This window comes from Podarcis erhardii, assembly GCF_964252035.2.
Source record: "Podarcis erhardii genome assembly, chromosome: 3".
Taxonomy (NCBI): domain Eukaryota; kingdom Metazoa; phylum Chordata; class Lepidosauria; order Squamata; family Lacertidae; genus Podarcis; species Podarcis erhardii.
Window position 1 is genome coordinate 5,498,182 of NC_138507.1, and position 27,370 is coordinate 5,525,551.

Sequence of the window (27,370 nt, forward strand, 5' to 3'; positions counted from 1 at the left end):
TTCCACTTTTTATAAACATGCAAAATGTGCCTATTCCTTTGGATTCCAGCTGAAGCTGTTCCTGCACCTACTGAGCACTAGCTATTGCCTATACTTGTCCCTTACCCTCCAACATTTCTCCCGTGAACATAGGACTGTCTTATTCCATTATTATTATTATTATTATTATTATTATTATTATTCTGACTGGGTTGCCTCAGCTACTCTGGGCAGTTTCCAACATATACAAAAACATAATAAAACATTAAATGTTAAACACACCACTTCAATATCATGTCCCAATGTTCTAAGGTAGAGCTTTCCGGACCGGCAAGAGCCAATGGATCTGCATGGGTGCAGGGCCCAGCCAGTAGGGAATCAAACGTATGAATATTCCCCGTGTTAGATGGTAAGGGCTGCAAATATGTGCACCAGGAAGGGGCATGGTGTTCATCAGCCACGACACCCACATTCCTGCAGTTCACCTGAACTGGGCAGGGAGGAGTGAGGTTGGGGCTGTGCAGACACACAGGTGGAGCCAATCCAGCTCTCTCACCCGTGTCCACACAGCCCCAATCTTACCGCTGCCCCATTCAGGAAAGTTGCAGCAGCGCCTGTATTGGGGGTGCAGCTCTGCCCCATGGCACCAACCACGACTGATCAGGGCAGACATTTATTTCAACGCTACCATGGTAATTTGGGCTTGTTGTGAGACTTCTGGAATTGAATGAAAGGGAGAAAAATAAAAGTAGGCATTCCCTATTTGTTTTCTACTACACAGCTATGGTGTTGCTAAAACGATCCCAGGCTCCTGTCTTCAAAGCTGATAGACCTTTTAATTTTCTCCTTAGGCAAGCCAGAACAGGTAAGTATGAATTATATTTATCCGTAGAAGCTATTATGATGATAGCAAAATATTATTGCTTTCTTTAACATATTATATAGATTGGAAGTCCATAAAAGTTCATAAAAAGAAAGAAAATGAATATTGGGGATTGCTTTCTTGAAAGCATCACCACACCCAAGACGATGTGTCAGGCTCCTGGCATGGGCGTAGCCAGGGAGGCGGGGGGAGCTGCCCCCTCTAAATCAAATAAATCAATAAAAATATTTAACTAACTGACCAATTGCATCACAGATAACTCGACTCTGCCCTCAGCCTCCAAAATAAAGCCTGACCCACAATAAATGCACCTATGGCTCCTGGTATCAGTTTTCCAAATCCGGGATGGTGCTTTCAAGGAAGCAATTTCAGCCACATTTATTCTGATCCTTATGAAGAACTGTTCCCTATCCCCCATCCTCTTAACAAATAAATTGCCACGGTGGCAGGTTTGATCCCCAGATGGGCCAGCCATATATTCCTGCATTGCAGACTAGATGATCGGCTGGGTCCCTTCCAACTCTACAATTCTATGCGTTTTATGTTCTCAAGCTCCCCTGGTGCCAGCCAGATTCCTCAAGTACTTGAGGAATGGCAGCCTGTCATAAGAGGATGACAGCTGATGGGCGGCAACAAGCCTCTCCTATCTGCTGGGATTGCCAGGCGGCATACTCTGTGCCTGCTCAAAGATGCCTGTTGCTTACAGCTACAGCCATCTCATTCTAGTTTGCGTAAAGGAGTTTCTACCCCAAGTATCTGCCAGGGAAATAAAAGGTCTGGAAAGGTTAACCTCGCTCAGAGCGGCCAAGGCTTAATAAATAAAGCCCATCTCGCTTTACTGGTGTTATGTGGCCAGCATGACTAAGCCGCTCCTGGCCAACCAGAGCAGCGTACAGAAACACCGTTTACCTTCCCGCCGGAGTGGTACCTATTTATCTACTTGCACTTCGACGTGCTTTCGAGCTGATAGGTTGGCAGGAGCAGGGACCGAGCAACGCGAGCTCACCCTGTCGCGGGGATTCAAACCGCCAACCATCTGATCAGCAAGTCCTAGGCTCTGTGGTTTAACCCACAGCGCCACCCGCGTCCCTTACAGCTACAGCCATCTCATTCTAGTTTGCGTAAAGGGGTTTCTAGCCCAAGTATCTGCCAGGGAAATAAAGGGTCTGGAAAGGTTAGCCTTGCTCAGAGCGGCCAAGGCTGCAGCTTGGGAAAATAATACTCTTTAGTATTTCGTATCCATCTCTTAATAAACAACACAACAGGGTGTCCTTACAAACAACTTCAGATGATAGAGGGGAGCTAAGTTTCAACCATTTATTTTATACACCTTTGATTTTCACAAATTTAAGCAGGCGTGTTAAGTCTAAGAGCTCAATTCTCAATAGCCTTTCCTAACTCAAAAAGCTGATGTGCTTTTTCCACGGCAGAAGTTTGGTGGGTCAAAAGTGTCAGAGCCACCTTCTGCATCTTATTATAGGAGTCCTGAAAATGAATTGTGCCTCTGAGGGCACCACACATTCAGCAGCGCTTGGGAAAACAAACGGGGAAGGACAGGTCTCCTCCTTCCACCACTGAGATATATAAGAAAAAGAGAGCTCTGTACAACTGCACAAATCCAGTTCTTTCTTTTTTAAAAAATGTTTTATTAAGGGTTTTTTAATTACAATATAAATAAGCAAACAAAAATATTACATATCATAACATATTTTCTTATCTCCTTTGGACTTCCTCACGTCTCCCGCTCCTGCGTTCCAAGTTGTAAAAATTAAACCAGCAATTTATCACCTTATCTCCATCCTTACTATCTAGTTTTCTATGTTATATCTCAAATTTTAGATACATTTATTTCACTTCTTAACAAATTAAACTTAACCTAATTATTATCTAAAAAATTTGTTTTTCTTTAAATTTGCCTTATCTTCATAATTCACTTCGTCTGTTTTGATGGTGCCAAATTGTTTATAATCAAGCATCCTGCTTAACATTCATACAGTTTACAATATTTTTGCAAATAAATCTTAAATTTTTTCCAGTCTTCTTCTACCGTCTCCTCTCCCAGGTCTCGGATTCTACCAGTCATCTCAGCCAGTTCCATGTAGTCTATCAGTTGCATCTGCCATTCTTCCAGTGTGGGTAAATCTTGGGTTTTCCAATGCTTAGCGACGAGTATCCTTGCTGCTGTTGTTGCATACGTAAAAAATGTTTGATCTTCTTTAACACCCCTTGGCCGACAATACCCAAAAGGAAGACCTCTGGTTTCTTAGGGAAGGTATACTTAAATACCTTTTTCAGCTCATTATATATCATTTCCCAGAAGGCCTTCACTCTAGGACAGGTCCACCAGAGGTGAAAGAACGTTCCTTCATTTTCCTTACATTTCCAACATTTGTTATCAGACAAGTGGTATATTTTTGCAAGTTTGACTGGGGTCATGTACCATCTATATATCATTTTCATGACATTTTCTTTCAAAGCATTACATGCAGTAAAATTCAGCCCAGTAATCCACAACCTCTCCCAGTCCTCAAACATGATGTTATATCCAATATCCTGTGCCCACTTTATCATAGCCGATTTAACCGTTTCATCTTGTGTATTCCATTTTAACAGCAAGTTATACTGTAGCACCCTGCTTGTGGTTAACGCTTAGCTGGAATGAAATATTCAACGCAGCAATAGAGAAATTAAAATAGTAATTTATTTGTCAGACAAATAAATAAGAGGCTCAGTGGTACGTGGTTACCAAGCTCTGGCCTGGCCTCCTGCCATTCTGGCCAGCACTTATATTCCCTTAATCCAGCCCCCTTTGCTCCTCCTGTGGCTGCCTCTGTCCAATCAGCCTGGTTGAAATTCCTATTGGCTGTTTGGTAGAACCAATCACAAAAGATACACCCACTTCCTTGCCCTTATAAGGGAGACAAAGAGCTATATATATGACATATAAGTAATAATATATCTTACATGGAATCTTAATTACCAGCTCACCTCTTGCCCTTCTTGCCCTATTGCCTTCTAAAACAAATGTTTAATCTTACATTTTTATGTTCAACAGATGTCAAGGATCTTGAGTTTCACATCAACATTGAAAGATTTCCTTCATTTAATGTTTCTAAACAAATGCCTGACAACTATATATCAAGACTGCTTGGATGGCGTCTTCTGTCTGGCAGGGAGGGGGGCTAGGCTCATTTGCCCCTCTGGTCTCCTATTGCAATAAGAATCTAGCATTCCTTAAATCCTTTGCATAATTACATTTAAGCCAATATATTTAAGCTAATATATTTCATACATTTATCATAGGTAGCCTCTTAAAAGAATAAAGCTTTTCAAAGTAAAAAGGAAGAAACTCAGTAAAACAGCTTTTAAAAGAAGCCTCTTCAGTTTAAGAAAGAATGGCTTTAGAAAAAGACTTCCCCAAAAATGCTCTCTTTCTTCTAGCTAAATGTTTTTCTTTCCATTTGCTCCTGGCTTTTCAACCTTAGAAAGAAGATCTGGCTCATTTTACTGGGAGGCACATTAGTATTATCTTTCCCCATTCCTAATGGTGTTTTTTCAGCCTTGGGGCAGCATGTGTAATTCTCCCTTTTTATGACTTTGAGAATTGTTTTTCTACTATAAATCAATGGGGCCCTCTTGTCTTAGGAGAATGGCCAAGGTTTTCTCTGCCTGGCATGAAACATTTGAAAATCCTTTTTTTAAGCTCATTTTTAAATACAAGCCTTGATTGAAATATATAGAAGCTTTGATAAAAATGCAGGCTTATGGTTAGGTGCCTCAATACATTCTTGAAAGTACCTTAGTCTTAGGCTCTAACAATTCCGTTTCTAGCTTCAATTTTTCCACCTGGAATCCTAACTTTTTTTCAAGTTTAAAAACTTCTTTAATCTGAGCGTAGTGTAACCAATCTCGCACTTTGTCTTTCATTTTCTCCTGGCTCTGCAATTTCCAGTTATCTCCATCTTTTTCTAATATTTCCCAATACTTCGGCCATTTGGCCTCCATATTGAGTCTTTTCCGGGCCTTAGCTTCCAATGGTGAAAGCCACCTTGGAGTTTTATTTTCCAGTAAGTCTTTGTATTTTGTCCAGACATTAAACACTGCTTTTCTGACAATATGGTTCTTGAAAGTCTTATTAATCTTAACCTTGTCATACCATAAATATGCATGCCAACCAAAAGCATTATTAAAACCTTCCAAATCTAATACATCAGTGTTTTCAAGAAGCAGCCAATCTTTTAGCCAGCAGAAAGCTGCTGATTCATAGTACAACCTTAAGTCTGGCAGGGCAAAGCCCCCTCTTTCTTTTGCATCAGTTAATATCTTAAACTTAATTCTGGGCTTTTTGCCCTGCCAGACAAATTTGGAAATATCTCTCTGCCACTTCCGAAAGCACTCTGTTTTGTCCACAATCTGCAAAGTTTGAAACAAAAACAGCATTTTGGCAATACATTCATCTTTGTAGCGGCGATTCGGCCTAACAAGGAAAGCTTCAATCTTGTCCAGCTTTCTAAGTCTCTCTTAATTTCTGACCAGCATTTCTCATAATTATCCTTAAATAGACTCAAATTTTTTGCTGTTATGTTTACCCCTAGGTATTTTACTTTTTTGACCACGTTTAACTCTGTCTCTTTCTGAAACCTTTCTGACTCTGTAACTGTCAAGTTTTTTCCCAATACCTTAGTTTTTTGCTTATTTAATTTAAATCCCGCCACCCGACCAAACTCTTGAATCAATTGTAATACTCTTTTCGTACTAGATTCTGGCTCCTGTAAAGTCAAGACTAGGTCATCTGCAAAAGCTTTAAGTTTGTACTGTTTCGCTCCGACCTGAATTCCTTCAACCAACTGGTCTCCTCTAATCATATTCAAGAGCACCTCCAGGACCGAAATAAATAACAATGGGGAAATAGGGCAGCCTTGTCGTGTTCCTTTTTCAATTTTAAACTCTTCTGTAACCACATTGTTGACTATCAATTTGGCCTTTTGTTCTGAATAAATTGCGTCTATCCCATTTTCAAAACCCCGTCCCACTCCCATCCCTTCCAAGTTTTTCTTCATGAATTTCCAGGAAATATTGTCAAAGGCACAAATCCAGTTCTGATCAGAAACTTCCACATGCAAATTAAGAAGTGGGAGGGAACATGGCGGGGAAATGTCCCTAAATCAGGTTGACAGACGCTTTCTGCACTGCTCTACCTTTGCACTTTTGACTATGATGCTATACCGAGGGCCGTTCAGTGCAGGATCCTGCTTCCGCTCTGGTTGCTTGAATAGAAATGGGGAGACTTTTTTTTATAAAAAAAATGATTTTCTGTGTTTCCCTCCCTGCTGCCCAAGGGTTTGTTTTTTTTTTTTCAGGCTAGAAGGAGAAAGACTATCCCCACCCCACAGGCTAGGTGGGGATAATTTTAATTTTTCAGGATAGTAAGGGAGTAAGTGTGAAAAGGGAAGTGCGTGCATAGGCTGCATGAACACTGTATTTTGAAAGCACGCGGGCAGCAGCCCAGTCTTGACCGCAAAGAATTCCGGGCATGCTAGTTTCCCCCTGCCAGAAGTCCCATTCCCAGCAATGCACTCGGGCTGCTGGGCTCTCTCCGGCCCTTGGTCCCCGCTCCTCAGGAAGGGGAGCCGGAGGGGCCCCGGGAGGCGGGCAGGGCCGCAGCAGGGGCGGCACGGAGGCGAGAGACCAGGGACAGGACCCCCCCCCCAGAAGGGTCAGTTCTGCTGGATCCTTCCCTTTGCCTCTCGCCCTCCCTCCTCCAGCGCTGCCCTGGGGGGGGGCAGGGGGGTCTTCACTCCTCTAGGCAAGGGGGGGGAGAGGCACCATGCTTGCCCCCCCGGTCCTGCGCTGTGGGGATGGAGGGGGGGCTCTCTTTCCTGGCAGAGAGCCTCTGGTCCAGCCCCTGGGATTGAGGGGGGGGGCAAGCTCCCGTCTCCATCCCTGGAGGGGTATCGCTGCTGGGGGGGGGAGTGTAGTGGTTTGGCTCGGGAGAAGGCAGCTTGGGAGGTGGGGGGCAGCTCCGGATTCATGCTTGGGGAGGGGCCAGAGCTAAATTATCTGTGGCACAATTAGTCAGTTATTTACTTGATTTAGGGGGGCGCCTACCCCCCCCCCCGGCACTCCTGGCTACACCCATGCTTCTGCTTCTTTCTTCACTGTGCCTTATAAGCTTAGTTCCTATGGGACATTTTGTAGATGCATTTTTGTAGATTCATGATGGACCCTGGGCCAGGGCTCTGTGGATGGAGTGTCTGCTTTCTGTGCAGAGAGCCTCAGGTTCAGCACCTGGGATTTAGAGTGGGCCAAGCTCCTGTCTAAATCCCTGGAAAGCTATCGCTGCTGGGAAGTGTAGTGCTTTGACTCGGGATAAGGCAGCGTAGTAGGTAAGGGGCAGAGCCAAGCTATCTGTGGCGCGATTAGTCAATTAGCAAAGTATTTTTATTTATTTACTTGATTTAGGGAGGCAGCTACCCTGCTACTTCTTTCATATTTCTTCACTGTGCCTTATAAGCTTAGTCACTATGGGATATTCATGCATATCTGTAGATTCTTATAATCCATATTTATGATGGCCAGTTTATAACCATAAGGCTAAAATAGAAGGGGGGGACCCCAATAAGAGGCTGGGATAGAATGAATGGCCACTGGCTGAAAACTGATTCCCCGAGGGTGAAATCCTAAACTGCACTTACCCAGGAGTAAGAGCCACTGCATTCAGCAGGACTTGCTTCTGAGTATATAGAATTGCGCTGGATGCTACTGCAATATTAGTGGTAGCAATTATTGCTCAACAGCCTTAATAGAAGTATCAAAGGGGGAGGTGTTAACAGCCCATTAAGCAAAGGTCTTTTCTTATTCTTCAAGACGCCTGTGCCTCTTGAGACTCCATCATTGACACCTGAGCTCAGCATCCCATACAGTCCAACAAAAGCACAAAAACAAATGCCAAGTTCACTAACATTACAATCTCTTTTAATTGCATAAATACCTCCTCTACCAGCTATTAATATAGCAAATTCTAATTTAGTCCATGTGCTCAAAATTCCTTGAGATTCCTCATTTCTTGCTGGCAGGTCTTTTTTTTTAAGGAACAGAGACCTGGGAATTATCCTGCAAGCAGTTTATTATAAACTTCCTAGGAATTACTGCCCTTGCAGTGTTTCCCTGGGAGACTTCATGATCTGGACTTTGGAGCAACGTTTTCGAATAAGACTTCTGCAGCTGCAGCGGATGGATTTGGAACTTCTCCACTGTCTGTCTTTCTGAATGAAGAAATGTGCGCGTTATCCCATCCTGACCAAATCACTGACACATGGCAATTGGTGGTATGCTTGGTGCTAAAGTAAACTTTCTGACCACAGCAGCACTGGAGGCGCTTAAGTTTTGCTGAAAGTATAGTACATGAAAAGGGTTGTAGGCTGTTGAGGGTTTAGCAAAAAGACATGGCAACATTCACTGGATTCACTGGAGTGAAATATTGACCAGAAGCTGACTGCGGCATATGGTGTCCATGCGCTGAAGAATCCCACACTGATCAGTACAGCCATCTGTCAAAACAACCACTTATAATTACTTACTGGCTGGCTTTTTATATTTTCTCCTTCTCTATCTGTTATTTCAAATCGGTGAGAGAGAAATGAAGGATTAGTGCTTTAACATTTAAGAGATATTTAAACAATTGGCTCTTGCCTTTATTTTAGGCTGTCCATTTTATCCTAAGACCCAAAAGCAGTATCCTCTGCAGTACAGCAGCCCTCTAGCGGTAAAAAATAACACAAGATCAGGATAAGAAATTAAGAACAGCATCCTTTGTGTTTATCATATGCTTTACATCATAATGGAATGTCACCTGTTTCAAATTATAGTCCTATAGAAGAAAATATGGCAGGACCTCAACATCTCATACAATAGCAATATATATACCACATGGTTCCTCTATGAGCCCATGTATTGCAAGATCTGAGAGTCTTACAGTATACAGGTTCATCATTAAGTTAGTCCCCAGTATGTATGTGGCTGCGAAAACCCAACCAGATGGGTGGGGTATAAATATTTTGAATATTAATATTATTTCGGATTAATACAATAAGCTTTCATACCAATGAATCTAACAACTGAAAAACAGAGGAGTTGCTCAATGTCTGCAACTCAAATGGAACACAAACCATACATGAAGGCAAACACACACAAAGAGCCCAGTCCACAGCATCCATAAGTGCTTTGGCATTTCCCCAATATTTTGACAATAATTTTCAATCTGTAGGGACAGAATCAATGTCTGAGTCAAAGGAACACTGTGTTCCTATTGCTCTTTAAAATACAAAAATACTCTGCTCACAACACCACATACCCACCAATGTCAATTTCTTTTCCAGCTTTGCTGCATTTGAAGTCCTGTTGAAGTTCTGCATCTCATGAGAGGTTTTATGAACCTTCCAGGCTATACCCCAGTAACAGATGGTGATGGTAATTGCTGGCAGAATGGTACAGATCCTACAGATGACTTACTGGGTTACACATTAGGGAGAGCTTTCCTAAATAAAACATCTTCAAGAAGACACCTAAACATTATGATGCTAGGCACCTGTCTAATTCCAGCTGGGAACGGATTCCAGAGGGCTGGAGCTACACTACTAAAAGCCAATTTCTAGTACAAACTAAGCACAACTCTGGCTCATGCAGCACTCTCAGCAGCGCCCCATCTGAGAATATAAAGGAGCAAAATATGTGTTATGGCTGCTTCTGGCTTCCCTCCGCCCTTAGATATTTATTCGTGTTTTATTTATAAATTTGTTGTCTTTTTCTCCTGGTTTTCCTGCAAAGAACTCAGAGTGATGATCTAGCTTCATAATCCCCACCCCTTTGCCCCTCAGTGAAGGAAATCAGGCTGAGAGACAGCTGAATGCCTTTTAAATCTGGGCCACCATTGAAAACATCTCTCTAGTCACACCCATTCCTTATGCGCTGCCAGAGCAGGGCCACAGGGAGTTAGTCAAAGCCCGGGAGAGATGCTCTGAACCACCCTTTGGTTAAATGCACAGTATTTCCCCCCATACCTGGCACGTGCTGCTTCCACTGCTGGGCTATCAAATGGCCTTGTTCCTGGGGCGGCGCCTGCTGAGAGGGCAGCAAGACAACGCTGAGCTACATCTTCATCTCCGCAAGCTTTCACCTTCAAGGAAAGACACAAAAGCCAAACATTACAACAGCCAAGAACTGTTAACGATGGATAAAGCTGCCCCAATGCCGCCCAGTCTCTTACTCCTCTTCCTCCAGGTCTTCCAGGTCTTCCAGGATGAGCTCTTCTGAAAGGAAAAGAAGAGAAGGCTGCCAGTTAGAGAGGCTTCTTACACACACACAGAGAGAGAGACTTTCTGAACACATCCACAGAAACAGACATTACCTTCAGGATTGCTTTCTTTCTGTTTCGCCTGAGGCGGCAAGGAAGTCCGTGGAGCCTACAGGGAAACAAAGAGCCACATGGGGTGTGATGATCTAAAGCTCAAAATAGGTCTCATCCTTTCCTGAGAAATCTTAGGGACTGGAATCAACTACTATATGCTGAAAGGTTTTACCTTTGTGGTCCTTTTGAAAAGGGGTCCACAGGGGGAGGCGGGAGGGCAGGCGGGGGGCGGGGGGGAGGACTCGGGGAGAGGGCACACTTTATTTTTTTTCGCCATTCGCGAAATCACTCTTCGCAGTCTTGAAAGCCTAAAAAGGAAAGAGAAAAATGTGAGAAATGGGGCTCACAGTTAGTCCTCTCCTGATCTACGTCCCAAAACTGGTTTTTGCATTCACGCCTCTAAGCTCCCTATCACCACAGAATTCAGTTGCGCATCAAGGCCCCGGCGCGCACCCCCCCCCCCCAAGAATAAGAAGAACACCTTGAGACAGCATTTTACTCTGAAGGTTAATGGGCAAAATTTAGGCCACAACTTTATTGAGTACAGCAATGTGGGTTGTATTGGCTTAGGCCAGTGATGTCCAAACTTTTTTCAAAGAGGTCCAGATTTGATGAAGTGAAGGGCTGACCAAAGTTGTTGAGCTTGAGGAAATCAACTGACACAGGGGCCAGATTTAACCGGATTAGGACCCTGAAAAAATGGACTTTGGGCATGCCTGGCTTAGGCATTGACAATAACTCCTGCCTGCCTTGTAGGAAGTCTGGAAGAGTAAGCCACCAACAGAGGACGCTCCATCAATGGTTGTTTTTAAATTTATTTAATCATTTTTTTTCAATACAAACAGCAATCGCAAAAGACACATACAACAAAAACCATAATAACACAGTTTGACAATTCAGATTTGGATACACTGATATACCTAGGACTACACCTTTTTAACAATATTTCCCCGCCTCTCTCTCCTCCCCCTACTTCCCACCGTTATCCGCCTTATTGCTTAAATATTCCTTCCAGATTTCTTCATATTTATCCATTCTTAATTTGCGTCGACATGCAATTCGTTCGTATGTAGCTAGTCTGTCCATATTATCAATCCATGTGCTCAATGGAATCTTTTTGCGGCTCTTCCAATTCATCAAAACAAGGTTTTTTTGCTTCTAATATAGCACGGTACATCCATTTATTTATTTTTGACACCTTGTAATCTCCCACGTTTCCAGAATATAACTTAGAATTAAATTTAATTCCGCTAAATAACAATTTCTTTTTATGACTCTTGCTATAAATATCCTCACCTCACACCAAAATGATCTTGTCATCGGGCATTTAATCATCATATGTACTAAGTTTGCATTTTTACTCCCACATCTCCAGCAGTTGTCTGCACTTGTTATTTTCTTCTGGTATAGTTTTGCGGGAGTCCAGTGGACTCCAAATATTATTTTCTGTTGAATAAGTCTTAGTCTTAGATCCATAGAAGCTATTTCTGTTGATTTTATACTTGACTCCCATATGTCATTTGTTATCTGGAGCCCCAACTCTTCACTCCATTTTTGTCTATCATATTCTAAATCATATTTCTTCCTGTTGAGTAGGGTTTTATATAGTGCAAGTGTAGAGTTTTTTGTTTTTGCTGCAGAGATTAAATCTTGTAGCAGCATGGGTGTTTCCGAGGCTGCTTTAGCGTCAGGGCCAAACTGCCTTTCCAACATATGTTTCAATTGGATGTATTGCCATTGTGTTTCACTGGTTAATCCATACTTTACTTGCAAGGTCTTATATTCCACAAATTTTCATCAATTAATTGATTCAATATCAAAATACATTTTTTCATCCATTTTTGCCAAATTATTACTTGATTTCCAATTTTTAATTTTGGGTTGGCCCATATTGTTAATTTCTCATGTTTACAGGGGTCATCCTTATTATTTATATTTATATTCATCCAAATTTTTATAGGTGCTTTAATAGTCTCCAGGATAATAGGATATTTCATAAAATTGGAGCCGAGTTGAGTCCACCCTACAAGAGGTCCAAAGAAACTATATTCGAGAGTAGCCCAATTGGGATTCCTGTTAGCTCTCCACTCGTTAGTCTGACTCAGCAGGTAGGCCTGGTGATATAGTTCCAGATTTGGGAGACCAAAGCCACCTTCCTTAGTTGGAATTTGCATTTTATGTAGTGATATTTTTGGTGGCTTTGTACCAAAAAGGCACAATCTAAATAGTTGATTTATTTTTTGGAAGTAAAATTTGGCAATATGTATTGGTAATCCTCTAAGAATGTATAAAAGCTTTGGAACATCATTCATTTTGAGGACATTATCCTTTCCCCAAAGGGAGAGGTTTAGAGGTCCCCACCTCTCAATATCAAAAGAAATCTCATTTATAATTTGATTCAAATTTAATTGTACAGTTTGGTCTATATCTGATGAAATCATTATACCCAAGTATTTAATAAAGTCTTTGCACATCCGAAATTGATGTTTTCTATACAAAGTAGCCCTTGGCCCAATTGGTAAAATCTCTGATTTTGTCCAATTTATATAATATCCCGATATTCTGCCAAAGGTTTTTATTTTCTCCATAATTTTTGGAATTGTATCTTCTGGTTTTGTAATAAATAAAAGGATATCATCTGTAAATAATACAATTTTGTAATTATCTTTGTTGTGTTTTACACCCTTGATATGCTCATCCTGAATTATTGCTCTTGTTAATGGTTCCAGGCAGAGATTAAATAATAATGGAGAAAGAGGACATCCTTGCTTCGTTCCTCAACGATTTAAACTAATCAAATTCAAAATTCTTCCATTTGTAACAATTAGAGCCGTTGGGGTTTTATAACTCATTTTAATCCAGTTACAGATAGGTAGCTGTGTTGGTCTGCCATAGTCAAAACAAAACAAAATCCTTCCAGTAGCACCTTAAGGACCAACTAAGTCAGTTCTTTCACTGCAGATGGTGACAGCAGCCACGAAATTAAGAGACGCCTGCTTCTTGGGAGGAAAGCAATGACAAACCTAGACAGCATCTTAAAAAGTAGAGACATCACCTTGCCAACAAAGGTCCGTATAGTAAAAGCTATGGTCTTCCCAGTAGTGATGTATGGAAGTGAGAGCTGGACCATAAAGAAGGCAGATCGCCGAAGAATTGATTCTTTTGAATTATGGTGCTGGAGGAGTCCCATGGACTGCAAGAAGAACAAACCGATCCATTCTTAAGGAAATCAGCCCTGAGTGCTCACTGGAAGGACAGATCGTGAAGCTGAGGCTCCAATACTTTGGCCACCTCATGAGAAGAGAAGACTCCCTGGAAAAGACCCTGATGTTGGGAAAGATGGAGGGCACAAGGAGAAGGGGACGACAGAGGACAAGATGGTTGGATAGTGTCTTCGAAGCTACAAACATGAGTCTGACCAAACTTCGGGAGGCAGTGGAAGACAGAAGTGCCTGGCGTGCTCTGGTCCATGGGGTCACGAAGAGTCGGACACGACTAAACGACTAAACAACAACAACAACAACAAGTCAGTTCTTGGTATGAGCTTTCGTGTGCATGCACACTTGGTATCTGAAGTAGTGTGCATGCACACGAAAGCTCATACCAAGAACTGACTTAGTTGGTCTTTAAGGTGCTACTGGAAGGAATTTTTTTTGTTTTCATTTTAATCCAATTACAGTATTCTATAGGGAAACCAAATTTACGTAACACAACCCCTATGAATTCTTTATATATTCTGTCAAAAGCCTTTTCTGCATCTAATGGCAATATCATAAACTCCTCTTCATCTTTGTTTAAGTTTATCAAATCTATTGTTAATCTGATGTTATCTGTAGCTTGTCTTGTTTTTATAAAACCTGTTTGATTATTAGCTATCAAGTCTTGAATAACTTTTTGTAATTTTGCTGCCAATATTACATTCAAAATCTTTGCATCCACATTCATTAATGATATTGGTCTATAATTTGCACATTTAGTAGGGTCTTTGTTAGGTTTTGGTATAATCATTATTAAAGCTTCATTGAATGTTGTAGCAGATATACCTTTATGAGCTATTTCCTTATAGACTTCTAGAAGTCTGGGGACTAGTAGATTTTTGAATATTTTATACCATTCCATAGGAAAACCGTCTGGTCCAGGTGATTTCCCATTCTCCATGGTTTCTATACCATTCTCAATATCTAATATATTTAGGGGTGCTGACAGCTTATCTTTTTTATCTTCCTCAATAGTTGGTATTTTGATATCTTGAAAGAAGTTCTCCATCTCATTCTCTGATAAATTATCTGGCCCTTCATATAATTTTTTGTAGAATTAAAAAAGATCTTTATTGATATCTATTGATGAAGTCGCTGCGATGTTATTTTCATTTCTTATTAAGGGCATTATTTGGTTCGCTTTCTTTTGTTTTAGACGATTAGCTAGAATTTTTGTCGGTCTTTCACCCTGTTTGCAATAGATTTGTCTTAGACTTAGTAGGCTGAACTCAATTTTTTGAGCTAGTATATTATTCAGTTCTAATGTTAGTTGTATTCTTTCATATGCAGCATTAGATGGGTTATTTGACATATCGCACCATAGTCTTTTTAAAGAAGTTTTTAGATTGTTTTAATCTTTGCAGCTTGGCTTTGTTGGCAGAGAAGGATATTATCTTTCCTCTGATGTAAGCTTGATATCCTTCCTATTCCACCAGTCTTGACGTTGAAGATTTGTAGTTATTTTAAATATATATTTGTGTTTCTTGGGTTATATATTGAATGAACTTTTTTTTCCCATTTACGAATTATATATTAAAAGGATCCACTAAATTCCACTGTATCATATGGTTATTAATTGTCTCTCTAACCTTTGTCCTTTTTTTCCTGGCTACTGATGTGGTATCCATCGGTGGATCTAAAATTTCATTAAAGTCTCCACCCATTATAAACTGCTGATACGATAGGAAGCTTAATCTCTTAAAGCAATTGCGAATAAACTTAGGGTCATCAGTGTTTGGGGCATAGACATTTACTGTTGCTATTTCTGTCCCTTCTGTTTTAATTACAATTATTAAGCATCAACCATCTTCCTCTCTTATTATATCTTGTATTTCATAAGGCCAGCCTTTCCTAAACAAAATTGTAACTTCCCTCCACGACCTTCCTCCCGTCCATAAATCATTAAATAGGTTTTAATCACCTTTATTTTATGCTTCTCCTTGCATTCTTGCTGTGGAGCTTTTCAGCGTGTCTGGAGCTCCATCAATGGTGACCAACTGAAACTCACCCCGGGGTTCCCGCTGGGTCCTGGCATGGTCCTAGCCTCCCAAGCAGACTTTGGACGAGATCCAGATCCGCGGATTCCTTTACCGGAATACCCTTGTACCTGAAGGGGCAGGTGATGGCCGCACCTCCCCTCCTCCACATTTCACTAAGCCAATGCCTAACCGCCAAACCTTACAAAGTTGTGACAGTTGCTAAGAGGTAGGCGAAAACCAAGAGGCAAGTGCCAATTTGCAAAATGAAAAAAATCCTACTCAGCCCCTGTTCCAAAACAGGTGACCAACGAAGTCCAGAGCAACGCCAAAGCACAAACCTAAATCGAGGGCGGGTGTTTGGCGGCGCAAACCTAGGTAACCCCCCCCCCAACGCCGCACCACTGCCTCTTAAAGGCCCCCCTCGATCACACCACCACTCCCAAGGAAGGGGGGCTGTACCTATGGCCTGTGCGCAACGCGGACCCTCAATGAAGAGGATCCGATATGCTGAAAGAAATCCTACTTACATGTCTTCTCCTTCGCAATCACAGAATGATCCAAGCATAGGAGATCCCAGGCCTTCTAGAGCTCTGGTGACCAATGAGCCAGCAGAGGGAGATGTCACAATGAACCTTGTGATGCAGCACTCCTGGGCCCTGAGAAAACCAGCAGCCACAAGTCCTGCTCCTCTTAAGGGACGCGACTAAGTTTTCTCATATGCTTTTCTTCCATGTTCCACTTTTTATAAACATGCAAAATGTGCCTATTCCTTTGGATTCCAGCTGAAGCTGTTCCTGCACCTACTGAGCACTAGCTATTGCCTATACTTGTCCCTTACCCTCCAACATTTCTCCCGTGAACATAGGACTGTCTTATTCCATTATTATTATTATTATTATTATTATTATTATTATTATTATTCTGACTGGGTTGTCTCAGCTACTCTGGGCAGTTTCCAATATATACAAAAACATAATAAAACATTAAATGTTAAGCACACCACTTCAATATCATGTCCCAATGTTCTAAGGTAGAGCTTTCCGGACCGGCAAGAGCCAATGGATCTGCATGGGTGCAGGGCCCAGCCAGTAGGGAATCAAACGTATGAATATTCCCCGTGTTAGATGGTAAGGGCTGCAAATATGTGCACCAGGAAGGGGCATGGTGTTCATCAGCCACGACACCCACATTCCTGCAGTTCACCTGAACTGGGCAGGGTGGAGTGAGGTTGGGGCTGTGCAGACACACAGGTGGAGCCAATCCAGCTCTCTCACCCGTGTCCACACAGCCCCAATCTTACCGCTGCCGCATTCAGGAAAGTTGCAGCAGCGCCTGTATTGGGGGTGCAGCTCTGCTATTATGATGATAGCAAAATATTATTGCTTTCTTTAACACATTATATAGATTGGAAGTCCATAAAAGTTCATAAAAAGAAAGAAAATGAATATTGGGGATTGAAAAAAAATTCCTTCCAGTAGCACCTTAAAGACCAACTAAGTCAGTTCTTGGTATGAGCTTTCGTGTGCATGCACACTTCTTCAGATACACTGAAACAGAAGTTTCCAGACCCTTCCAGCCCCTGGGGTTGAGGGGGGGGGCAAGCTCCCGTCTCCATCCCTGGAGGGGCATCACTGCTGGGAAGTGTAGTGCTTTGACTGGGGAGAATGCAGCTTGGTAGGTAAGGGGCAGAACCAGGCTATCTGTGGCACAATTAGTCAATTAGCAAAGTATTTTTATTTATTTACTTGATTTAGGGAGGCAGCTACCCCCCTGTTTATTTCTTATTTCTTCACTGTGCCTTATAAGATTAGTTACTATGGGATATTCATGCATATCTGTAGATTCATATAATCCATATTTATCATGGCCACTTTATAACCATAAGGCTAAAATAGAAGGGGGGGACCCCAATAAGAGGCTGGGATAGAATGAATGACCACTGGCTGAAAACTGATTTCCCGAGGGTGAAATCCTAAACTGCACTTACCCGGGAGTAAGAGCCACTGCATTCAGCAGGACTTGCTTCTGAGTATATAGAATTGCGCTGGATGCTACTGCAATATTAGTGGTAGCAATTATTCTGAGATTATTCTCATTGTTTTACCTGGCATTCTTACATGTAATTACTTCTCCGTCCATTTACTTGAGAGTAAGACCCATGGAATTCACAAGGACTTAGTTCTGAGTAGACATCATTAAGTTTATACTCTTAGTCACTTTTTTGCATTAATTAGTCCATAGCTGGTGAGACGCTTAAATCAAAAGCCGCTCCTCTGTTGATATGAATCCACAATCCTATACCCACTTATTTGGGAGTAACCCTCATTGAAGTCAACAGGGCTTACTTCTGAGTAGACATGCATAGGATTGTGCTGTAAATCAGCCACACTTTCATAAATCAATGGGACTTAGCTAGCTGTGACTAACTGATTTCAACATAACCAAGGTGTGGATAGCTTTCAGCACACACCAGTACATGGTTCCATGTGCATTCACAGAATCATAGAATTGTAGAGTTAGAAGGGACCTAAGGGCCATCTAGTCCAACCCCTGAGGCACATTCTTTCCTTAAAGAATTCTGGGCACTGCAGTTCCTGAAGTGTTGCTGGGACTGGCAACTCTGTGAGGAGTAAACTACTGTGCCCAGAATTCTTTGGGGGAAAGAATCTACTTGAAAGGTATAGGATGTGCATGTAAAGCCCATTGAAGTCAAGAGCATGGCATGAAAGGGGGTTAACTCAGAAGTAAGTCCCCTTGTGTGACTTGCTTTTGTTTTTATATGCTCTGCCTACCAGGACAGTCCAAGCTGTAAGGTGAAGCTCATGACAACCTGCGCTGCTCACTGAAAAGCTGTTTCTCAGAAGGCTGCCTTACCCTGAGTGCTGTATCCCAGAGCAGGCTGCAGTTGGGCCAATGTGCTCCCTTGCGCCCCAGAGAAAGAGACACGCTCACTGGGGAAGTGCCGAGGTTCGTTCCGTGGTGGAGCTCTGCCCAGCGTTGGTAGAGAGCGAGGCCAAACTCCGTGTTCAGGTTGCGTGGTTCGTGGAGTCAGTATCAAAGCTGTCCTGCCCCTGCTCTGCCTCTAGGTCTTCAAGGATTATGTCATCTAAATGGAAAAGAAGAGAAGGTTGGAATCATAACTGTTTTAGGGACTTTCTTATATACCCTGAACATATCCTTGGAAATAGACATTACCTTCCGTATGAGTTTCCTTCTCTTTTGCCTGAGGCGGCAAGGAAGTACATGGAGCCTACAGGGAAACAAGGAGCCACATGGGATATGATTATCTAAACCTCAAAATAGGCCTCAGACAGAGACCTTTCCTAAGAAATCGTAGGGACTGGAAGCAGCATCTATACGCTGATAGGTTTTACCTTAGCAGTCTTTTCAAACAGGGGTCCGCAGGGGGAGGCAGAGGGGCAGGCAGGGGGCGAGGGGCAGGATTCTGGGACAGGGCACACTTTATTTTTTCTCGCCATCCTTGAAATCGCTCTTCGCAGCCTGGAAAGCCGAGAAAAGAAAGAGAAATGGGGCTTACAGTTAGTACTCTCTCATGCCTCTAAGCTCAAGAGGAATTCACTATCCTCACAGAATGCAGATGCTGAGAGAAATCCTATTTACTTGTCTATCTTTTTCCTGGAACAAACACGAAATGATCCAACCACAGGAGTTCACCAGGCTTTTTGCACTCTGGTGACCAGTGAGCCAGCAGAGGGAGGTGTCACAATGGGGCTGTCCCTTGAGAATAGGGACACTTGGCAGGTGTCCTGAGGTGCCCAGATGGGAGACCACCAGGGAAGCCATGATATGGTGCTTAGAATTATACAGGCAAAAGTATGACTTAAATAAATACATTTATAGACACACTGTCCTTTTTGTCTTTTCTCATGCAAGAATATTTCCCTAAGTCAGAAAGAGGCCTCCTGCTCATGAAAGTGCACCTTCGGGCCTGAGCCTCCTAAATAGCTCTACTTGGGAGTAAATTTTTCTGACCCCAGTGGAAATCGGTTCCCAGTGAGCATGCTTGGGATTGTGGTATGAGGAACAGGACACTGCTGTCAAGAAAGGGGAGAGCGAGCTTGACTCAAGTTTGCCACGTGTTGGGGGGCTCAAAGAACAATCCCATGCTTGGGTGGTACGTCTAGAAAGATTTTTAAAATGTGTGTGGCACGGTGAGGTAGAAGAAGATAAAATATATTGGAAAGGAAAGAGGACAACAACAACAAAAGAAAGTGTTCCCCCCCCTTTTGAATTTTTTAATTCAAAATTAAAACAAAACATATTATCCAAAAACATATCATCCTTGTTTCCCCTCCCCATTTTTCCTCCCTCCCCCCCACCCCCCCACACACCCCCGACTTCCCTCAGTTCCAGTCTTTGGTTTCTCTGAGAATGCTGTTTTCTGCATGTTACAAAGTTGTATAGATCCTCAAACTATTTAGCTGATTATTATCAATAAAAATTTTGTGAATGTTTATTCAAAACCTGCCAAGGAGTCCAGTTCGCTTTGTGGCGTCTTCAGATACTTTGTAAAGGGTTCCCGTTCACCCTTAAAGTCACAGTTATCCTTGTCCCGTAGCTTATATGTCAGTTTTGCCAGTTCTGCATGGTCCGTCAATTTTTCTTGCCATGATTCTTTAGTTGGGGTTTCTTTAGTCTTCCATCCTTTTTCTATTGGACTCTCGCAGCCGTTGTTGCATACATGAAGATGTTTTTCAGCTTTTTTGGCAGGTCTTTCCCTACAATCCCTGACAAAAATGCTTCAGGTTTTTTTAACAAATGTTAGATGAAACTTTTTTTTTAATTCGTTGTATATCATTTCCCAAAATTTTAAAATTACATTACAATCCCACCGCATATGATAAAATGTCCCCTCCTTTTCCTTACACTTCCAACATATATTTGGACTAGTTTTATACATTTTCCCTAACTTCACTGGTGTCATGTACCATCTGTACATCATCTTCATATAATTTTCCTTCAACAGGGAACAATCTGTAAATTTTAAATCAGTTTTCCATAATTTTTCCCAATCTTCCATCATAATATTGTGACCTACATCTTGTGCCTATTTAATCATAACTGATTTTACCTCTTCATCTTTCGTCTCCCATTCTAATAGTATGCTGTATTCAGTATTTTCACTTTCCTTTCGATCACCTCTGTCTTTTACATCTGTTAGTATTTTATATTTTATCCTTGGCCTTTTGCCCCCCCCTTCCCCCCAGATAAATTTTGAAATCTCTTTCTGCCATTTTTAAAAACATTCATCTTTCAGGATGACTGGTATTGATTGAAAAAGAAATAGCTTTTTTGGCAACACATTCATTTTAATTGCCGATATTTTTCCTTTTTTGGTGGGGTGGAAAGTGTGTTTTAAGTAATATATGGATGTATTTTAAACATGGTAGTAATATTAATATTAATTAAAAATGGTAGTAATAATAATTAAGTAAATGGCTGAAGACTTAGAGAAGGGGGGAAGGGTTGTTTTTTTAAAAAGGGGGTTAAAATATATGAAGGGGGGAGTTTATGTATTAAATAATAGAACATGGAGATGATAATAGTAATATAAAAATATTTTTAATTTTTTTTTGAAAAATTATATTTTTTTAAAAAAAAAGGGGGGGAGAGAAAATAAATAAATAAACTCTATTGAAAAAAAGTGAGGTCTTTTTCCAGCGGGCCTCCCTCTGGGCTCCGTAGGAGGTGGGCTCAGGTTGGGCCTGGGCTCAGCCGCATGTTTCCTCACGGCCTCCGCCTGTCCTCCTGCCTCTCCTCCATTCCCTCAGCGGTGGCAGCGCAGTGGTGGCAGTGGCAGAAGGGCCAGGGCTTCTCTCCCCCTCCGCACTCACGTGGAGGAAATATCATAGGTTACTAGAACCAAAAAACCCACTGGCGGGCAGCTCCACTTGAAATGATTTCAATAAAAAAGCAAAATATGGAATAACTAGGGGTAACTTACAAACAACTTTTAAGGGAAGAGCAAGGCCAGTTACAACTGAAAGCATATGAAGAACTTAAACAGTTTTGTACCACCTGGCTACAATAGCATTAATTATATGACAAATTTAACTCTGAAAATAAAATAGCTTTCCAAAAAGAAGAATCCAAATTCCAGATAGAACTTTTGAACAACCCCCCCAAAAAATCTATCAAAAATGTATAATCTATTACTTGAATGGGAACTCAAAGACGAACAAATAAAAGAAGTAATGATCAAGGGGGACAGGATTTTGGATACACGATTTCATTAGGTCATTGGGAAAAACTTTGGAAATCAGATATTAATTTCACCGCATGCATTACTATCAAAGAAAACATTATGAAAATGTTTTATAGGTGGTACTTAACCCCTGTAAAACTGGCAAAAATTTATAAACTAACATCGAATCTGTGTTGGAGATGTAAGGTATCAGAGGGATCCTTATATCATGTATGGTGGGGATGTGATAAAATTAAGAAATTTTGGGGAAATATACATGAGGAACTGAAAAAAATGTTTTAAACAACAATTGGTAAGAAGCTGGAAGCATCCCTTTTAGGAATTATAACAAATGACACCCCAAAGGACATGAAAAGAATCTTTTTATTTGCAACAGTTGCCGCAAGATTATTGATTGCAAAAAATTGGAAATCAGAACAAGTACCTACATTGAAAGATTGGCAAAATAATTTTTTGAATTGATTGAATTAGCAAAAATGACGGCAACAATTAGAATGCAATCTAATCAAAATCTCAAACAGGAATGGAAATGTGTAGAAGAATACATGACCAAAAGATGCTCCAACAAGAATTTATTGATATGTATAGACTGATTTCACAAAGTTAAGCTAAGCTAAGCTAAGCAGATAATAAGATTGAATGTTAAATTATTAAGACACAAAATCACAATCTCAATAATAAAGCTACAAAATAATAACAAGGAAGTCACGTACAGGGGGAGGGAAGACACAGAGTAAGAAATAAGAAATGGATAAATGTTGAAGAAATGGATAAATAATGAAATGTGAAAATGTGAATTTATGAATATAATGCATATGTATCAATATGTAAAGATTTCATATATGTATTGCAACATTAATAATAAATAAATTAAGTGGGGCGGGGGGAATGAAGATGGTGTACTTGCAAAGTCTCACCTGAACTCACCTGCAATGCTTTTGATATTAAAGCTAGTTCTTTGGGGGGAAAGAAACGGAGGGAAAAGGAAGGATGGTGATGAATCAGCTTTCCTAACCCTGGCAAGAAGACGCAGCTCACAATAAATGAGCTGGCAAGAATGGAAGTTGGAGAGCTGTGTTACAGCTTGCAGTTTGTTTGCAGTGAAACAAACCACAAGGCCAATACAGGTGTAACATTAAGCCAAACCATGGTTTATCTCCCACTAGTGCAACAGCAGAGGGAAGAGGAGCAAAGTGGCCACTATCCTACATGGATCCCCTCACACATTCTCCTAATGGTGTCTGAATCTCTGTTGGATGAGTTGGCACAGACTTGTGAAATGCGTGCAGAGACTGAAACTGTCATATGAAAACTTTTATCTGCAGCGGTTGCAGTTGGTCCCCTAAGCTATCGAAGCCATCACTAGATATTGTGGTCATAAGCTAGTTTTTGAAAGCTATAATGGGAAGACTTTGCCCTGAAAGGTTGGCAAAAAATACATTCACCCTCTGCACTCCCTTCATCAAGGTTAAGGTGAATATATATTGTGAGATTAAGAAATAAAGAAAAAATTACAAGCAAGGGTGTGCCTCAAACTCAGTCTGGAAAGTCCCCATGAACTGCGTACACAGGATAAAGAAATCCAAGGGGCGTAGGCCCATATCTGATAATAGATGAAGTGGTTAGTGTAGAGTGGACAATGTATTAGAAATGTGTTGAACTCTGATAAGTAGATTGTAAGCCAAGCCTCTGAGAGAGGGGCGGCAGCTGTAGGGATAAAACTGCTGCGCTTACGCCTGATCGAGGCTCTTCGTATCTACGGGTACGGAGGGTCCGCCTTTGCAAACGCGACTAATAAAAGGGTTAACCTTATATTGAAGTCCTTTGTCTGTTTGTTTCCACGAACGACTTCTCACAATTCTGGCGCCCAACGTGGGGCCCTTGACGGGTGGCTTGAGCGATACTCGGACCCCGGGCAGGTGCCCCTCCGTCCTTTCGGAGTGGCTCGGGGCCGGGATTTGTTCATAGCGATCCACAAGGGCTAAGACAGGACTCAATATAGGTGGGAGAGACAGTCTCGATTATTAGCGGTCAGGGACCGCGAGAGCCCAGCGGGGACGCCCGCCTGTTCACTAGTCGCGAGAAGCAGCGCTGGACTGTATTGGGTGAGTAGACGTGAGAATTTTGCAAACTGTGTTACGGGGCGGGGGTGAGAGACTCGTCTCTTGAGTGAAAGAGAGGTTCCATACGGACGCGTGAGTGTGGATCAGGGCTCTGCCCTGACGAGAGGATTAGCTTGCGGTTCCGTCTATCCCGCGAGGGAAGCGGCCAGGCGATTCCGTGTGATTGTGATAGAGAGTGAAGTTGGAGACATTGTAAACCATGGGTAAGGGTCAGAGTAAGAGACAGAAGGAGATAAATGTGAAGGGTCCTATAGACCCTAATAGTCCATTAGGGCAAGTATTAATACAATGGAATGAGGATTATATGAGACAATATACAGTTGGTTTGTCAAAAGTGACTATGATTAACTTCTGTAGGGTGATTTGGCCAAAATACCCTATAGGGTCGGACAAAATGTACAACTGGAACCCTGAGGGGGAGACTGAAAGGTATTGGATGACACAATTGAAAAAGTACCTTATAGAAAATAAGAGGAACAGGAGGATGGATTAAAATGGGAAGAAATAAAAAGGACACTGATCGGGGCCCCGGTCTTAGCACTGCCCAATCTTCAGCAACCGTTCCACTTGTATGTAACGATCGGTTCCCAGACTGCTGTAGGGGTCTTGGCCCAAAAGAGAGGGGGGCGATATCAGCCAGTTGCATATCTTAGCAAAACCTTAGAACCAGTAGTACGGGCATGGCCCACCTGCATCCAGGCGGTGGCAGCAGCAGCTGTATTGGTGGTTGAGAGTAGAAAATTGACTTTTGGAGGGGCCCTAATAGTTCATAGCCCACATCAAATATCTACTGTGATGACGGGGGCAGCCTCCACCTGGATGACGGATGGTCGCTTAGTAAAATATGAAACTATTTTGAGGACAAGCCCCAATATTACTCTGGGAACTGACTGAAATTTAAATCCAGCTGAGTTTCTGATCAGGGAAAGAAAAGAGTGGGAGCCAGATGAACATGACTGTATGAGTACTATACAATTAATGTCAAAAGTCCGGGAAGATTTGTCAGAAGTGCCCCTGGCGGAAGGAGAAAGATGGTACACTGATGGTTCTAGTTATGTTGAAGAAGGGAGGAGAAAATCAGGATACGCTATAGTTAAAGAAGATGGGGAAATTCTCGAAAGCGGGGCTTTGCCGGCAACCTGGTCGGCTCAGAAATGTGAAATCATGGCCCTGACACGGGCTCTCGAGTTGGCAAGAGGCTTAGAGGTAACCATATGGACAGACTCCCGCTACGCATGGGGGGTGGTACATACTTTGGGTAGAACTTGGCGGGACGGGGGATATATATATTAAGGCGGATGGAAAGCAAATAGAGCACATGGCATTGTTAGAAAGGCTATTGAATGCCCTTACTGGACCAGAAAAAGTGGCAGTGGTTCATATTTCAGCCCACACCAAAGGAACGAGTCCCGAAGAAGAAGGAAACAGGTGGGCTGATTTGAGAGCGAAGGAAGCCGCCAAGGGCATCCCTAGAGCCGCACTGGTTCAACAATATAGTTTGAAAATACCTGTCTTGACCAAAGCAGACACAGAAAACCTGGTTTTTACCCCCCAAGAAATTGATTATATGAAGAAGGAGGGATGGAAACAGAGGGATAATGGATGGGAAACCCCAGCAGGACAAGTGGTAATACCAAAAGCTATAATGATGGGGATCCTAGAAAAGGTGCATGAGGGTGGGCACTTCGGGACGGAAGCAATGATCAATATGGTAAGACCCCTATATTGGAGTAAGGACATGTGGCCTATGGCACATGCCATAGCCTGGAAATGTTTGATATGTCAAAAAGTAAACAAGACTAGGGCCAAAACAACTGAGAGAGGAGGGAGGCCGTTAGCAGTATGGCCTTTCCAAAGAGTGCAGGTAGATTTCACTGAACTACCCGAAAGGGGGGGGGCAGAAATATTTATTGGTGTTCAAGGATCATCTCACAGGGTGGATAGAGGCTTTCCCTAGCAGGAAGGCAACGGCGCAGGTGGTTACTAAGGCTGTTCTAGAACATATCGTTCCCCGGTTTGGAATAATCGAGGCCATAGATTCAGATAGAGGCACACACTTTACCCAGAAAGTGTTACAAGAAGTGATGGTAGCCCTGGGGATTAAATGGGACCTCCACACACCATGGCATCCTGAAAGCAGTGGGAAGGTAGAAAGGGCAAACGCAGAAATTAAAAAACACTTAACTAAATTATACTTGGAAAATGGGCTACCCTGGACGAAAAACCTTCCCCTGGCTTTGTTAAGAATACGAATAGCACCAAGAAAGGACCTGGGACTCTCCCCCTTCGAATTGGTGATGGGAAGACCATACCTAGCCCAGCTGGGTCAGCCCCTGGTAGAATTTAAAGATTTGTTCCTAAGAAAATATTTGCGGTCACTCTCCCAGTCTTTGTTGTCTCTTCATAGACGTGGCGTTTTGGTCCAGCGTCCTCCACTATTGGAACATCAGCACACATTTCAGCCTGGTGACCGGGTCCTGATAAAAGCGTGGAAGGCGGAGAAGCTACAACCTGCTTGAGAAGGTCCGTTCCAGGTACTGCTTACCACCGAATCTGCAGTAAGGACCAGAGAGCACGGGTGGACGCACTATCATAGGGTCAAGAAAGCTCCGCAAGATTGGAGGGTATCTGTTGATTCAGACAACGCACTAAAGGTGACGCTTACCAATCAGGGAACCAGGAACCAGAGAGGACTCAAACGCTGACCTTAATGTGCCTATTCTGTGATTGCAAGTGCTTCTATGAATGTTGTTGTTGTGCCCATTGTGAGTGTTGTGTACTATGCGTGCTTTGTACAAGGTTATGTAACATAATCTTCATAGAGGACATAATTATCCAATATTGCACAATCACCTTAGAAGGAGAGGTCCATTGTAGTCTGACTAGAACCCCTACAGTGGTGCAAGCAGTGGACCAATTAAGACAGAAGCAATGACAAGGGAGGGAGTAAAGAAAGTAGTGATGGGAATTGGCCTGTTGATCATGTTAAGGGGTGTCACGGCCAAAGAAATTCAGAATTGTGACCAGTGCATCCAGACTACTAAGACTGGGACTATGATTACACGAACTCTAATGTATTACAATGTTGCTCTAGAATGTGTGAAAAAAATTAGATCCCTGTGTCCATAATCAGACCCAATATTTTAGATGCAAAACTAGAGAAAATAAGATAGAATGTTACGAGCCCCTAGCAGTGGGACCCATTACGTCCAGCATATATGTATATGGATATAAAGGGGGAACAGCAAACAAAGCAAGTGAGAGAGCGTCCATGTTTTCCCTAGCACAAACTAGGCAGGGATATATAGCCCATAATTCCACCAGGGGCACAGCGAAGATACATGTTTGCTTTGATGCGTGCATTGCCATCGCCAAGGGGCAAGGGCCTAACAATCAAGCTGGAGTCACCTGTGGATCATTAAGCTGGGAGAGATCTTATCTCCAAAAGAATAAGTACCTGTCCCAGCAGGTTGCCGGTTTTAATGTAGGGGCCACTCGGACGACAAATTATTGGTAT

At 42.2% G+C, this 27,370-nt stretch overlaps 1 protein-coding gene and 2 long non-coding RNA genes across 4 annotated transcripts in view; 2 read left to right on the forward strand and 1 right to left on the reverse strand.

Annotated features, from left to right (window-relative positions):
- Positions 1–27,370, forward strand: part of MMUT (methylmalonyl-CoA mutase) — an 84,269-nt gene that overhangs the window by 24,153 nt on the left and 32,746 nt on the right. The window lies entirely within an intron of this gene.
- LOC309338484 lies at positions 6,823–19,988 on the forward strand. The gene is made up of 2 exons (XR_014154923.1): positions 6,823–7,248; positions 18,300–19,988. It is a non-coding gene; the product is annotated as an uncharacterized lncRNA (long non-coding RNA).
- Positions 7,816–9,986, reverse strand: LOC309338471. The gene is made up of 2 exons (XR_014154905.1): positions 9,922–9,986; positions 7,816–8,412 (listed from the first exon to the last, which is right to left on the reverse strand). It is a non-coding gene; the product is annotated as an uncharacterized lncRNA (long non-coding RNA).